Source organism: Blennius ocellaris, assembly GCF_963422515.1.
Source record: "Blennius ocellaris genome assembly, chromosome: 12".
Lineage (NCBI taxonomy): Eukaryota > Metazoa > Chordata > Actinopteri > Blenniiformes > Blenniidae > Blennius > Blennius ocellaris.
In genome coordinates, this window is record NC_137661.1 from 11,397,233 (window position 1) to 11,410,658 (window position 13,426).

At 41.6% G+C, this 13,426-nt stretch overlaps 1 protein-coding gene across 1 annotated transcript in view; it reads right to left on the reverse strand.

Annotated features, from left to right (window-relative positions):
• The window catches only part of nek7 (NIMA-related kinase 7), a 67,883-nt gene extending 54,766 nt beyond the window's left edge, over positions 1-13,117 (reverse strand). Inside the window, exon 1 of the mRNA XM_080506782.1 lies at positions 12,813-13,117. The gene's annotated coding sequence lies outside the window, so the exon portion shown is untranslated. The remainder of the gene's footprint in view (positions 1-12,812) is intronic.
• Positions 13,118-13,426: the final 309 nt, after the last annotated feature.

Consider the following 13,426-nt stretch of genomic DNA (forward strand, 5'->3'; position numbering starts at 1 on the left):
CATTACATAGCTGAGTGCTAACGTGAGGGCGAAGGGCTCGTGTTGGGGCTTTTCCTGGGCCTGAGTTTCCTTGAACGTGAGAGTTGGTGAAGAGGACCGCGAGCCTTCAGCTCCTCCGGTCATGGAAACACCCAAGACCCTGAACCTAAAAACAACTTTAGCCCAACTTCTGGCACCCGCTAAGGTGAGAGAAAGAGTGATATCCAAACATAAACTGCCCAGACGATAATGTAATACACATAAAAGTCACATGCGAAAAAAACCAAAACCCTGCATGCGCACTCAGAAATGTAAAACTGGAAGCCTATACTATGTACATATTAATACTGGGCTCATGGGAACATGGCTCCACAAAAATCAAGCTTGGGTCTGGGTCTGGTTCAGTTTCAGCCTTTTGTGGCTTCTGCGGTGGGCCCTGTTGGCTGCCGCACACACACACACACACGTACACACACACACACACACAAAATCGCCTAACCAGATCCAGAACGCCGCTACACAATCAGAGGTCAAACTCAGCAATGTTGCTTCATGCAAACATATGTACCCACGTGCCATTGTCATATTGCCAATAGAGCATCGCTCCTCACGGTGAGACTAAAAAGCTTCTTAATTTGATTAATATTGCTGGAAAAACGCAGAAACATTTTGCATTTAGTGCTGGTTTCTAGAGTAGGTGTATCTTCTAGAGAAAATAAGGAGCATAAAACAAATGAGGAATAACACAACGATATAAAAGGCAGTGGAGATTTCTGGCATGGGCATTTGAGAAAATAAAATATGTTGGCTCATATTTCTCCGCTTACCAACTTTCTATTACTCCATCAATATTCAAGAAAAGAAATATAGGCTTCTGTGAGCACAAACAAAGTGAGGGTTATGCTGCCATTATCATATTTCAATCCCCGAAAAATTGCTGCCATCAGGCCACAAGTATGAGTCAAAACCCCAAGAAATGTTCATTTGGACCAAAATTACTGAAAGAAACAGAAACCAACGCGCAAGCGAGCGCAACACATTCGCAGACAGATGCACAAACGCACACACAAAAAGTTCAATGTTTATTTTTATTCCTCAGGCACCCATCCTTCTTTGCATGAGTGCGCTACCCGGCACACCGACGGAGCATCCCGGTTTGTGTGCGAGTGTGTGTGTAAGGAGCTGACGATCAGAGAACAACGTTACCCCTAAGGGGTCGCACCTCTCTCCGTTCTCGCCCTCCTCCCTTATCCCTCCTCACTACCCTGTGCCTGCGGGGATTTCCCTTTTTCAGTTCAGGAGAGATGTCAGACCTGTTCCACCATCCCTCACACAGAAGCTGGACTGCCCTACATTCACCTAACATCTGCAAAGCTCCACAAATAAGCCTCGTTTCCAGATATCAGGACCAAGTGGGGCTTAACAGGAGGACGGCTGAATCAAAATATCCTCAACTCGCCGCTCAAAAAAGTCAACAAATGAATGTGGCTGTTTTGGACCTGGTTGCTGAAGTTTGAATATGAGATCTACTGAGCACAGTTTCGCATTCAGAGGCATGGAAGAGCCTATTGTAATCACAGAAGCAGTAAAATGACCTGGCTACAGTGGATTACAAAACAAAGCATGTTGTGATCAACAACAGCCAGTCACAGGATTTTTTCATTGACAAACAGCAATGAAGGTCCAAATCAACAAATAGAAATTATACTGATGTGTGAAGAGTGGCATCCTCGGTTTTTTTTGTTGTTGTTTTTTTTAATAAATTTGAGTAATAACATTGAATTGTGAAAATATGTAGACAAAGCCTTTGATATCGGGATGGCGCCGACCTGATCCAGTATCGGTATTGGGTTCAGATGGCAACATGATTCATGTATCCGAAATCAACGATCCGACCTGCGGAGATTCCCGAGCCACATCTGTGCTTCACTGCCCCACAAGGGATCCCCTGCCGGCTGCGCCGCTCGCTGGCTGCAAAACGTGGAATGGATTTCCTGGACTGAGGCGGATCTCAATGAGACGCGGAGTAACGAGTCAGGAAATCTATTCCACAGTTTGCAGCCGGCGAGCAGGTGAATGTAGTCGCTCTGTGCTATACAACTTTTCATGACATCGTGTCCACTGTTTGGACGTATTTTACGCTGAAAACACTGCATGCATTCATACTTGTCTGTCGAGAGGAGTTTATTACAGCCTCATATAAAATCAACAATAATGACAACATTAAAGCAAACAGAGCTCTGGTAACCGAATAGTATCGGTAGATATCCAAATTCAGGTATCAGGATCGGATCGGAAGTGAAAAAAACTTGGATCGATGCATCCCTACCTTTAATATAATTTTTTTTTAACTTGGTTTTAAGAAGGCCTTTTACACACCAGGGTTATATTAAAGTAAATGCAAAAAAAGTTAATATCTTGCATAGAAACTGTTACTGTTATGAATTCAATATTTTCCATAATCATTAAATCCTCTTCACTGCTCAAAAAAGCTGACTTCTTAGGCAGATCTAATAGATCTCGAAGGCAAAAGGGGAAAAATAGGCTTCACTGACTCGTTCAGGAGCATGAGCTCCACAGCAGCCAGTGATAAACACATTTGAGAGTGTCTGGTGGATTTCAGTAAGACCACGTCCGTGAAGCCAGAAACAATACAAGCGATCAACAGATTTGTCTTTGGCGTCATAATACGACTTCCGTTACCACCGATGAGACTGATACAGAGCAGTCTAAGTGAATGGCTGTAAGGTAAACTGATTGAACCAAATACAGACATTTGTGGTAATGCCCACCAAAAAAATGCCTTGACTTACAATATCAAAGGGATAATTGTAATAAATATTAGGTTTAAATGTCATTAATTGATATTCTTCATTGCCTCCCTATTTGTAGAAAATGTATATTTCAGGCCACAAAAAAAAAGTAGACAGAGCCACATGTTTGATTTTGAACCAAAAAAAAAATCAATTGTATGAAGCCCAGCTAAAAGTAGACATTGGTGCACTCGGTTGATAAACCCCTTTAATATGTGATGAACAATGGCATAACCCAAATAAACCCGTTCCTAAGCTGTAAGACTACAACGCCTGGTAATATTTGCCTGTGAAGGTCAACACAGTCGGTGGTCTTGCATTAACACAAAGGACTACCTTAATTGGGAGGCCAGGGATTTTCCAACACAGTTCAAATGTCCTGTTAATTTCACACTAAAAGTGATTTGAAGAGAAGGAGGAAAAAGCATGAGGTATGTTAATAAACCCTTAAGCTGTATGTAAAGATCAGTGCGGACGGCGTCATCGCCACACCTGCTTCAAAACACAACTCCCACGTTCATACTAAATGAAATGTGTTTATTTGCAGGAGAATAACTAATAAAATGGTTCGCCACATTTCAGAGTGTTTTCTCTGACTATGTAGATCGTTGTCTTGCTGATAAAAAAAAAAAACACCTGATACACATAGCACCAGCAACAGATTTGATTATGAGAACTGTATTTTCACTACAAATCTGAGAAGCAATCTCACATTTTTACAACACTGTATAATATAAGAACCTGCTCGTTTATTTATAACAGAATAGTTGACAAATATTCCGGGAAAAAAAAAGAAGAAGGAAATATCAGAAACCGAATTTGCAAAAGAAAGACAGATGGAAGGAAGGAGAGAAAGAGAGAAAAGCTCCCCAACAGGGGTTGAAAGCAGCTAAACCAGAGAGGTCTTCCCTGCCTCTTCCACACATTACAATATTAATATTAATGAGACTTCCTGTTTTCCCCGGGTTTTTTTTTCTCTCTCTCTCCCTCAGACGATTTGAACATGAAAAACTTAAAAAGCGCAAATTCCAGGAGTTGCGTATCACAGTTTGACCTGGAGCCACACAGCAGACACCAACCATGACAGACTCGCTGTTCAAAGCAAGCGGGAGCTGCTTTCATCAGGGGATCCTGGTGTTTTTTCGGGGTTTTTTTTTTTTTTTTTTTTTTTTACAGTGTGACACCACCAGCCCATGCCATCTGCCTTTTTCTAAAATCAGAACTTCAAGATGTGCTTCCCGCTTGCACGTTGTTTTTAGGTGGGCTTCACAACCGAGGCCCAGCATCATGCAAGCTTTTGCTGCTATGCTGCTTGCTGACTGCTGTTTACAGCCAAACTTCACAGTGTGGCGCAATGTTAAATATTCACTGTTAAACTGTCAAGCCAGAACGGGTCGGGAACCCAGCCAGGCATTCGCACTACGGCAGCGTCACATTCTTACCGTCTTCAAAAGAAACTCAACCAAATCAATCGCTCCATCACATGCAGAATCGGACCAGCCTTTTTCACTCGTCCTGCCACAAGTCCACTTCCTGACAGCCAAACCCCAAAAAAGACCATTTCGTGAGGCCCCTTTCCACTGTTCATAGTTAAAACTCATTTTCTTTATCATAAATACTCCACACACACACACACATTATGTGTACTTAAAAGACACCTCCACTGCAGGCCTGAGTAAGCCTCTGCTGACTCCTGGTGCCTGCCATCAGACATCTGTAAAATATTTTTATTTAGTGCCCCAGTACCACACTGGCAAAGGTCTCTCATCCTTGGCTTGGCAGGACTTCTGACAGAGCCAGCCGGCAGCGCCATATAGGCCTAACCCCTGCTGCTGCAGCTTCCTGCTGCTCTGAGGGAGTCAGGCTGCCTGCCTCCCTGACAGTGGGCCAGGCTGGGCAGGAAGCAGGAGGCTGAGGGGAGGCCCCAGGTAGAAAGGACCCCCAGGAGAGCAAAGGCAAGAAGAGGAGAGGGGGGGGCGGGGGGGCTCGGAGTTGCAGAAGGCAAAGGGTAGAAAATAGGGGGGGAAAAGAAATGAGGAATCTGCATAATGGAAGGGGCCTGGCGAGCAACAACATAGAAGGGTCTGAGATGAGAAGTCATAAAAGAAGCAGCGATGGGTCACACGGGAAGTGGAAAGGGCGTGAGACAAAGGGGCTTGAGGGCAGGCTGGGCAGCAAGAATTGAGGGGAGCTTCTCATTATGACCCCTCTTCCTTTCCTTGTGGCCCCGGGCCTCGACCACAACCTCGAAGCCCTGGGCCAAACGAGAGATCTCCTCAGAGACCAGGAAGCTCGTGGAAGACGGCGGTGAATAAGGGAACAAACTGAGAGAGAGAAGAGGCAAGTGGGGTAAAGATGTCTCACATGCTCAAATTTGACATCATGACAAAAACAAAATGCAAATGAAAAAATGTGTTTCACATCTAAATTCTCTTAGCAATTTTGTAGCTAGCCATCTATACAATACACATACACATAATGCAGAGCTCACCATCAGCAGAAGCTGTTTTAGTTGCAAATTGTATATTTATAACAGCTAAAAAGAAACGTCTATTAGCCGACAGCACAGAAACAAAGGCAGAAATGAATATTTGGATATTTACTTCTGATAGTATTCTGGTATCACAGAAATATTAATGCAGTTCATACTTGTGACATCTAGAGAAAAAAAAATCATCTCAATAAATAACCAGTAAATGCACGCTGATGACATAAATGCCTATACCTAGAGCAATTTAATATTTCACCTGTTCAAAAAAAATCCGGCTGAATAAATCCTCATCCTCAGATCAAGGTGACATCACTGTGGAAAAAATTAAAAACTAATTTCAGATGAAAAAGCTACAAAAGCATGAGAGAAAGTGAAATTCCCCTTGTTTTCCACTCTGGAATAGGGGGAGGGTAAATCAGACAGTCTGTCAAAACAAGATGCTCTCATACAAATTTGCTCTCCTCGCCAGCAAATCCCGTGTGAAACATTAAGGCTTATTTGTGGTGAGACTGGAACAAATGCCCATAGCACAGTCAGCATGCAACACACACACACACACACACACACACACACACACACACACACACACACACACACACACACACACACACACACACGCACACACGCACACACGCACACACGCACACGCACACGCACACACATCCTCTCGCTCTCTGTTCATGAGTGCAAATTCATTCTGCTTTTGTCTCATCTCATGACAAATGCATACTGTCACTGTCACTGATGTGGTGTTTACAGTGACATATAGCATCTTGTAATTATTCTCTGAAAGAGAAATTTTATCCCGGGGGATTTGTATTTTTGCGTGTAGATAATCAAAAGAGATAGAGAGGGAGAGGGGACGACTGGAGAGTGATCGCTAATATTAAAACAAAAAAAAAAAGAAGAAGAAAATTGTGCTTGAGATGAGACTTTCTGGCACAGTTCACCACGTGACAACGTGGCGTTGGTGGTTTTGTTTTGATCCCAACATACGTACACGAGTTCATTCCATGAAAAAGCAGTGACCTGCAGAGACAGTTTTACAGAGCAACAAAAAAATTTACTATTCATAAAGGTCGTTTCTAATGTAAAAGGTTAAAAGAACTTGAACACAAATAAGGAATTGATTCACAGGCACAAATAAGCAAAAGCTACAGACACAATAATGTCTCAATTATTCGTCAATCTGCACGCTACTTCTGTCAAAACATTTTCCTGTATTCATAATTGTCTTAACTAAAATGTTTACCTCCCTGTATTCACAAAGCAAATTGTAAGAAAGCCTTTTTTTTTTTTTTTAAACAGTTAAAGCGTACTGACAACTGTAATGAATCGCTTTGTTCCTGAATCTTTTCCAGTCGAAAAGAAAATGTGTCGTCAACGTTATTGCATTAATTACAGTGATTGGGTACACACTACCAGTACATGGAAATGTACTTGTTTCCATTCCAGCAGGGTTTCTAAGTCGAAGACAAGACAAGGGTTGTTTAAAAGGAGAAAAAAGAAATAAACAAACATAAATAAAAGCCTTTTGTTCCCCAACACCCTTGGCTGTGAAACAAACCACTGATACAGTGTGGTCATGGCACAAGATGACCCCGGGGCGCAGAAAGCATTTTGTAAACTTTCAACGGGGTCCGAGGTCAGTAATTTTTGTGTTTGCATGTCTTTGTAGTCGGTTTTCCCCCAGAGCACTCCGGAGCCCGATGAGAAAAGGCATCAATGCCACAGTGAAATTGAGAACTTTCACGTGACACGAGGAGCTGCGAGGCATCCTCCAAGGATATTTGAATGCTAGAATATCGGTGACCCTTCATAAGATGGAGATGAAAAATATTGACGGACTGGCTTGTTGGTGGAGAGCGGAAGAAGCTACTGAGACAGCCCACTCGTATTGCCAAAGACCTTTTATAAACTCTCACCAAACTGAGCCAGGAAAGGGAAAAAAACTCAATTCTTAGTAAAGCATGAAGCTTGTTGGGTTTTTTTTTTTTACTTTTTTTTTTTTTTTTAATCATCTAATAATACAACACATAATCACAAAAGCCAGGACTACAAAAGAACCTCTATAGATATCTGCTACCTATCTGCATTATTTCTGTGCAAACCTTGGCCAAGGTCTTTGACATCATGCAAAAGACAGTGTTTAATGTAGCTCAAAATTGCCTCAGGAAGCATCTTTCTTCAAATATGCTTTGTGAAAGAAAAAAAAAAAAGAACTAACATTATTTTTTTTTTGGTTCTTCGTGAAAACCCACAGGCAAGATGACTGTTAAAGTGGTCAGATGACAAATGTCTCATCTGATCTTTAATCCAGCAGCGGGGCCAGCTTCAGGGCTCAAACAGGAAACCCTCACAGCATTGAGTGATTCGGTAAATTCCACTGCGCTAAATCACGCCTGCGAGTGCAGCGGATTTCTCCACACCAAATTGAGTGACATTTTGCCTTTCAAGCTCCAATCCTCAGCTGGAAGAAAGTCTCACTGCTAACAAAGTAAGTAACGGACTAAATACACATGGACATATACCCACACACAGACTCTCATACACACATATACATGACCACGTGTCTGACAACATGGCTCAGTGAGACACTATACAAAGACATATAAAAGTAGTTACGTCACGCAGTTGCATTTCCTCCAATAAGTTAGAAATGTATTTATTTGTATCGCACTATATTTCCACTTTGCATTTTCTACAGACTCACCAGAACTCGACCGGCGAAACAATACAGCGACACCGAATCTCTGAGTTTTGCCAAAGCTCGTCAAACATTCACCCGCCTCTCATCGGCAGGAAATTCAAAGTGGGACATACTGGCAGAAGTCCCTCGCCACTGAGACTGACGCAAGCATTTGGCACCCATTTTCTGATCATCCGGTTCGTGACACATTCCTTGATAGTCAAACTTCACAGAGCCAGCCGGCGCTCATCTCAATCACCTGATGACGCTGGCAGACTCGCGCCTGTTGTCTCTGACGGCGATCGGATGTGGCAACAAGAGAAGTGAGTAATAATTGGGTCAACAAGGTATGTCGGTTCCCACTAACTCTCGGCTGAATCATCTCTTTGCAGCGGAGCCAAACGTGAGAGTATGACGCCTGAAATATTTGGCTGTGATCGGCAGCGACAGCAACATGGCACAGGATACTGCTTTCAACCTACACGTGACCCCCACAAATAGTTAAGCTCGCCCGACATGAGACCAAACCGCCCACATATCCTCTCTTTTCATTTGTTTTACTTGCTTGTTTGTGCCTCGTCTCTGGCTTTTAAGCATTATTTTTCTCTGTTGTTAATAGTTACAGAGTTGTACGATTTGTTAAATCCTTACAAATGAATGAATTGATTATTTAGGATGAGGCTGAACCAAACGCTACGCTAAAGTTCCAGTAAAATTGCAAATGAGCGTATTTGAGATTTGGGTTTTCGAGATAACCAATTAAGACAGTTAAAAAATCCGATCACATGGAGAAAACCTTGACTTCTTTTGTTTCTTTTCTCATTCAAATAATCATTTTCTTTATGGCCACCCCTAGCAGAACTCATCTAAATAATGCCACTCTTCAAGGATACCGCTCTCAGTGTTTTTAACAGCTTGAAATAAACAGCTGGAAGCAGCACTTAAGCCAAGTCTTTTCCTAAATGATTAAAAGGCAAAATAATCTTTGCTTGGCAGTAGGGCTTCTCCACACAGTCTGAAGATTCAAAAGAAATGAGAGAGAAACTAGTGTTCCTAATTTCAAATGTGTTATGTAGTATATCTGACAAGTGCTTTGGTTGTAGTCTCTTAATAAATTGCTCTGTATCCACGTCTTGGAAGTAGAAACTGGCTGAAGCACAAATTTGTCGGAGAATTTGCAAACACATATTTAATTATACATTGTGAATTACCAATAGTTTGATTTCATTAAAAATAATCCGCTTCAGCACTCCGTGGCCCTGAATTGAATAAGTATGATAAAGACGATGGATGAATTGACAAAAAAAGAAAACTATTTTCCACGCAAAGAAACCTTTATATTATTCATACTTCAAAGAAGGTCACTTTTTAAACATTTTAAGCAGCTGTTTATGGTCTAATTCTGATGTTGAAAGCTCGATATAATAGCTAAATACAGCTTTTAACAGTGGATGTTTGTATTGTGGGTTTTGTGACGATGACTTCACTTTGTACTAAACTCTACTATATGGTTAAGTGATATAATGCACTCACTAGACATTTTATTTGATATACGAGGGATACAAATACTGTGACTAATACAAAAGCTGTATTTCGTGGTAGCGCTACCCTTTTGAAAGCTGCCCCTAATATTCTGCTTGACTCGTGTACGAGAACATATAATGTTGTCCAGTTTAATGACACTGCAACCTTCAATCCCTACATTATATTTATAGTTTAATATGATCTCTCTCGTTAATTTAACCAAAACTGGGCTTTTGTCATTTGTGAATAGGATTCCCCTTATAGCAATGGTATTATATTAGATCACAGATGATTTCACATCTTCACCTTTATCTTCACAATTATTATTTATTTCGCAAGTCTCATTTTAAACTGGCTAGACTCAGACATTAAGCATATCTATTATTATTATTATTACCACCCTACTGTAATGAAACAATACAGGATCCTATGTCAAATAGGTGTGACGGTATGAATTCAAGTCGGACAGCTGATAAACCATCAAATGAGGGATGCAACGATACCAATACTTGCATCCGGTATTTTAAAGGTTCAGCCTTGCCCTCCTCCCTCCATTCCAGCAGGACGCACAGACCTGTTAGAATAGCATCGAAACTCATGCTGTGGCCTCTTACTGAACAGAAAAAGAGTCTCCGAATATTTGGATCAGAGCACAAACTCCCCGACAGCCTCACTGCTCACCAGAGGGCTCCTTTGGAAAAGCCCCTGGAAGTGACATGTATTTGGCAGAGCCATGTTTAATAAGCCGTCAGTAAACATTTAAGCAACATAGTTTAGCTGTATTTATAAATTCAGTTTGTTTTTTGTTTTTTTTTTACTACCAGATGGGTTGCAATGCCAAATCCAAAAAGAATCAAAGTAAATATTTAAGTGTGAGTTAAATGTTCAGTAGAATTTGAGAGGATCAGAAGGGGACGCACAATATTGGATATGCGTCGATATCCAAAATGCCGATTGTCAATACAGATATTATGATTCAGTACTTAAAACTGACAACATTAAATCCATGATGACGCTTTTGTCAACTATTATGGGACTGCTGTTATTTTGTAGCAGCTCTGAGCCCAAATTCAGAAAACAAATACAACTTACATGTTGTTACATGTTTAAAGACAGGACTCTAAACTCTTTCTTTAATATTCGCTGAACATTTTGACAATAAAGGCATGAAATGCATTGTAATTGTTAAGCATTTCTGGTTGCAGGAATAATGAAAATGCACTTTGCAGCTTTATAGAACATAACAGAGTGCCTCTATCTAAACGAATAAATGTGAATTAGTGGGCTGCAAGTGATTCACCGACTCTTGTATTAACTTCATGAAAGCCTATTTTTCAAGAACATGAGCCCATATGGTTACACAATGCCTAAAAATATAAATGGAAACTCAAAACTAAGCTCGGGCCATTGTACACACTTATAATAGCGAGAACCAATGGCAGTCATGTGGATGATGTGCAAGCAAAATAAACTGCAGCGCAGAATCCCTTCCAAGCCCAACAGAGGGAAAGAAATGACAATCCTACAACCTACAAATCAAAGAGAGGCAGATGTTTCTGGATGAAAATAAGCACCAGGGACGTCAAACACATTTGAGTTCAGGGGCCACATCCAGCCTCGTTTCAACTTGAGTGGGCCAGACCAGTACAATAGAGCCATAATATCCTTTAATATTAAACTGTCATAGTGCAGAGTTGAGGAGTATAGTATAGAAATATTTCTACTTCACTACATGGACCAGAAACAGGAAGTGAGCCCAGTTGTACTTCTAGTATTGAAAAGGAGCAGGTTTTTACTCATTGCAAATGGTGTTGTTAGTTTCTAAAACTTAAAAAAAAAAAAAAAGAATATCCTCACAGCAGATATGCTTCCTTCTTTTATACTCGTCAATGCAATGTCTTTTTTCTTTCTTTTTTTTTTTTACCATGGCAGGCTCACGCTGGTTACGCCATGAAAAAAAATTTGCATAAGACCTTTGGCACATCATAATGTGGTTTAATTTTATAGTGTTTATCGGCATATACCAATGTTGTGCCAATATCAATGTGCATTCCTGCATCAGATGAATATAAAACATTTTGAAAACAATTGTAATCGCAATGGCAGTTAAAGTACTCATATTGGTACTCGGCATCAGCGAGTAGCTAAAAGTTAGTACTTGTCCTTTATAATACTGATATCATACGTCCCTAGCTTCAAATAATGACACCTCCAAATGTCTGTTGTTGTCCCAGTGTATTAAGAGTTTCACGGAACGTAAAAAAAAGTTATTAAGAGTAAAAAATACGACAAAGTGTCAAAAAACTGTAATAAAACTAATGAATTCAGGCATTACTTTGCTCTTCAGACTGTCTTGAAGTTGTGAAGTACTAAATACAAGTGTTTCTCTTCTGATGATTGATGTCAACATACATGTTTACAGCTCAAATCAGTCTGCATTCATGAATTTACCCTCTTTGCGATCTAAAAAGGATTTAAGCCATACAATGAGGAAGATCACCTTCACTGCTGCATCGCTGATTATTATTACACTATTATACATCCACAAAGCTCACTAAAACATGGCAACCATGCTGAATTAAAGCAATTGTTTTCTCTGTATTTAATACTTTGCAAGTTCACCTCCTGGGCCTTATCCTACATTTGACAGGGCCGTTTTTCGGCCCACGAGCCGCATGTTTGACATCCGTGTGTTATTATTTGTTGCTATGAAGTCCTAAAGCTCACGTCCACTGTTTTTTTTATTTTTCTTCCTCCAGCTACAACAGACAAGTTATTATCAGACCAAACACCACAAATAAACCGCCACGAGGGTAAAGAGTGGCACATTTTGACTGTGACACGTGTTGAATATATATTGTTTTTAGGCGATTCGCTAGTGTAAAGTCATGATAGCATGACTGTGCAGCGTGTCGTTAAAAGTGACACAAACACGCTCGAGCTGCACGATTTGGCTCAAACTTCCAGTAAAGTGAGAGCGGCTGCTCTTTACATTGTACTGACCATGTTACGATGTGGGCATTATCGTCCACTGACACAGTCCACGGTGCGATTTAAAGACTTTTTTTGGTTAACTTTAGCGACGCGCTATGCTAGCCGGCTAACAGGCTAAGCTACCTAGCACGCGAACTTCGTTGAAACTTTTGCGGCTGAGCGTTAACTCGTGATTCCTGTAAAAAAAACTACCAACTTCCGCAGCCTCTACGAGAGACTCTCCCTCCCCAAAAGGGAGCCACACGGGCACTGCGGTGCAGTTTTGTTTTTTTGGAAGAGGTTATAATAGCTTAGTTTCAGAAAGTTCATTGTCAGCTCTTACCAGGAAGTGGGAGTCTTGTTGCTAAGCTATTCCTCCTTCACGCGCTGGGAGCCTCTGCTGATGATTATGGCGCTTGTCTCTTGTTTTGACTTTCCCTTCCTTTTTCACCCAAGGTCGCCGCAAGAAAGTCGACTCGACCAGCCTCTCGCCTGGCGTGGCTCTTCGCCCTGTGCGCAGGGGGGAGAAAGTTGTGTTCGCAGGGAGCGCCCGTGACCGAGACGTGGACGTGTATTTTTTTTTTTTTTCAGACAGCCTGCGTGCAGCACCGCTGGGCCCCCCTCATCACCGCGCCGCGCTCGCGCTGACCCGTGTGCCAGCAATGTAAACAACCCAGCATTCCCGGAGCGCGGAGGAGGGGCAAGTGTCAAAGAGTTTGGAGGGAAGCTGTCAAATACCGCGAGATTCAACAAGAGAAACTCCAACCGCCGCCCCGGTACCCTCACCTCCACCTTGGCTCGCTTTCCACTGCCAATAACGTTTCACGTGAATCGGTGTGCTGAGACTGCAAGCCCGGACCTCACTGGGCAAATGAGCATATCTGGATCGGTTTTTCTGTCTTCTTTACAGCTGTGATTATAGAGCAGATGTCAATAAAAAAAAGCAGGATTTAATGA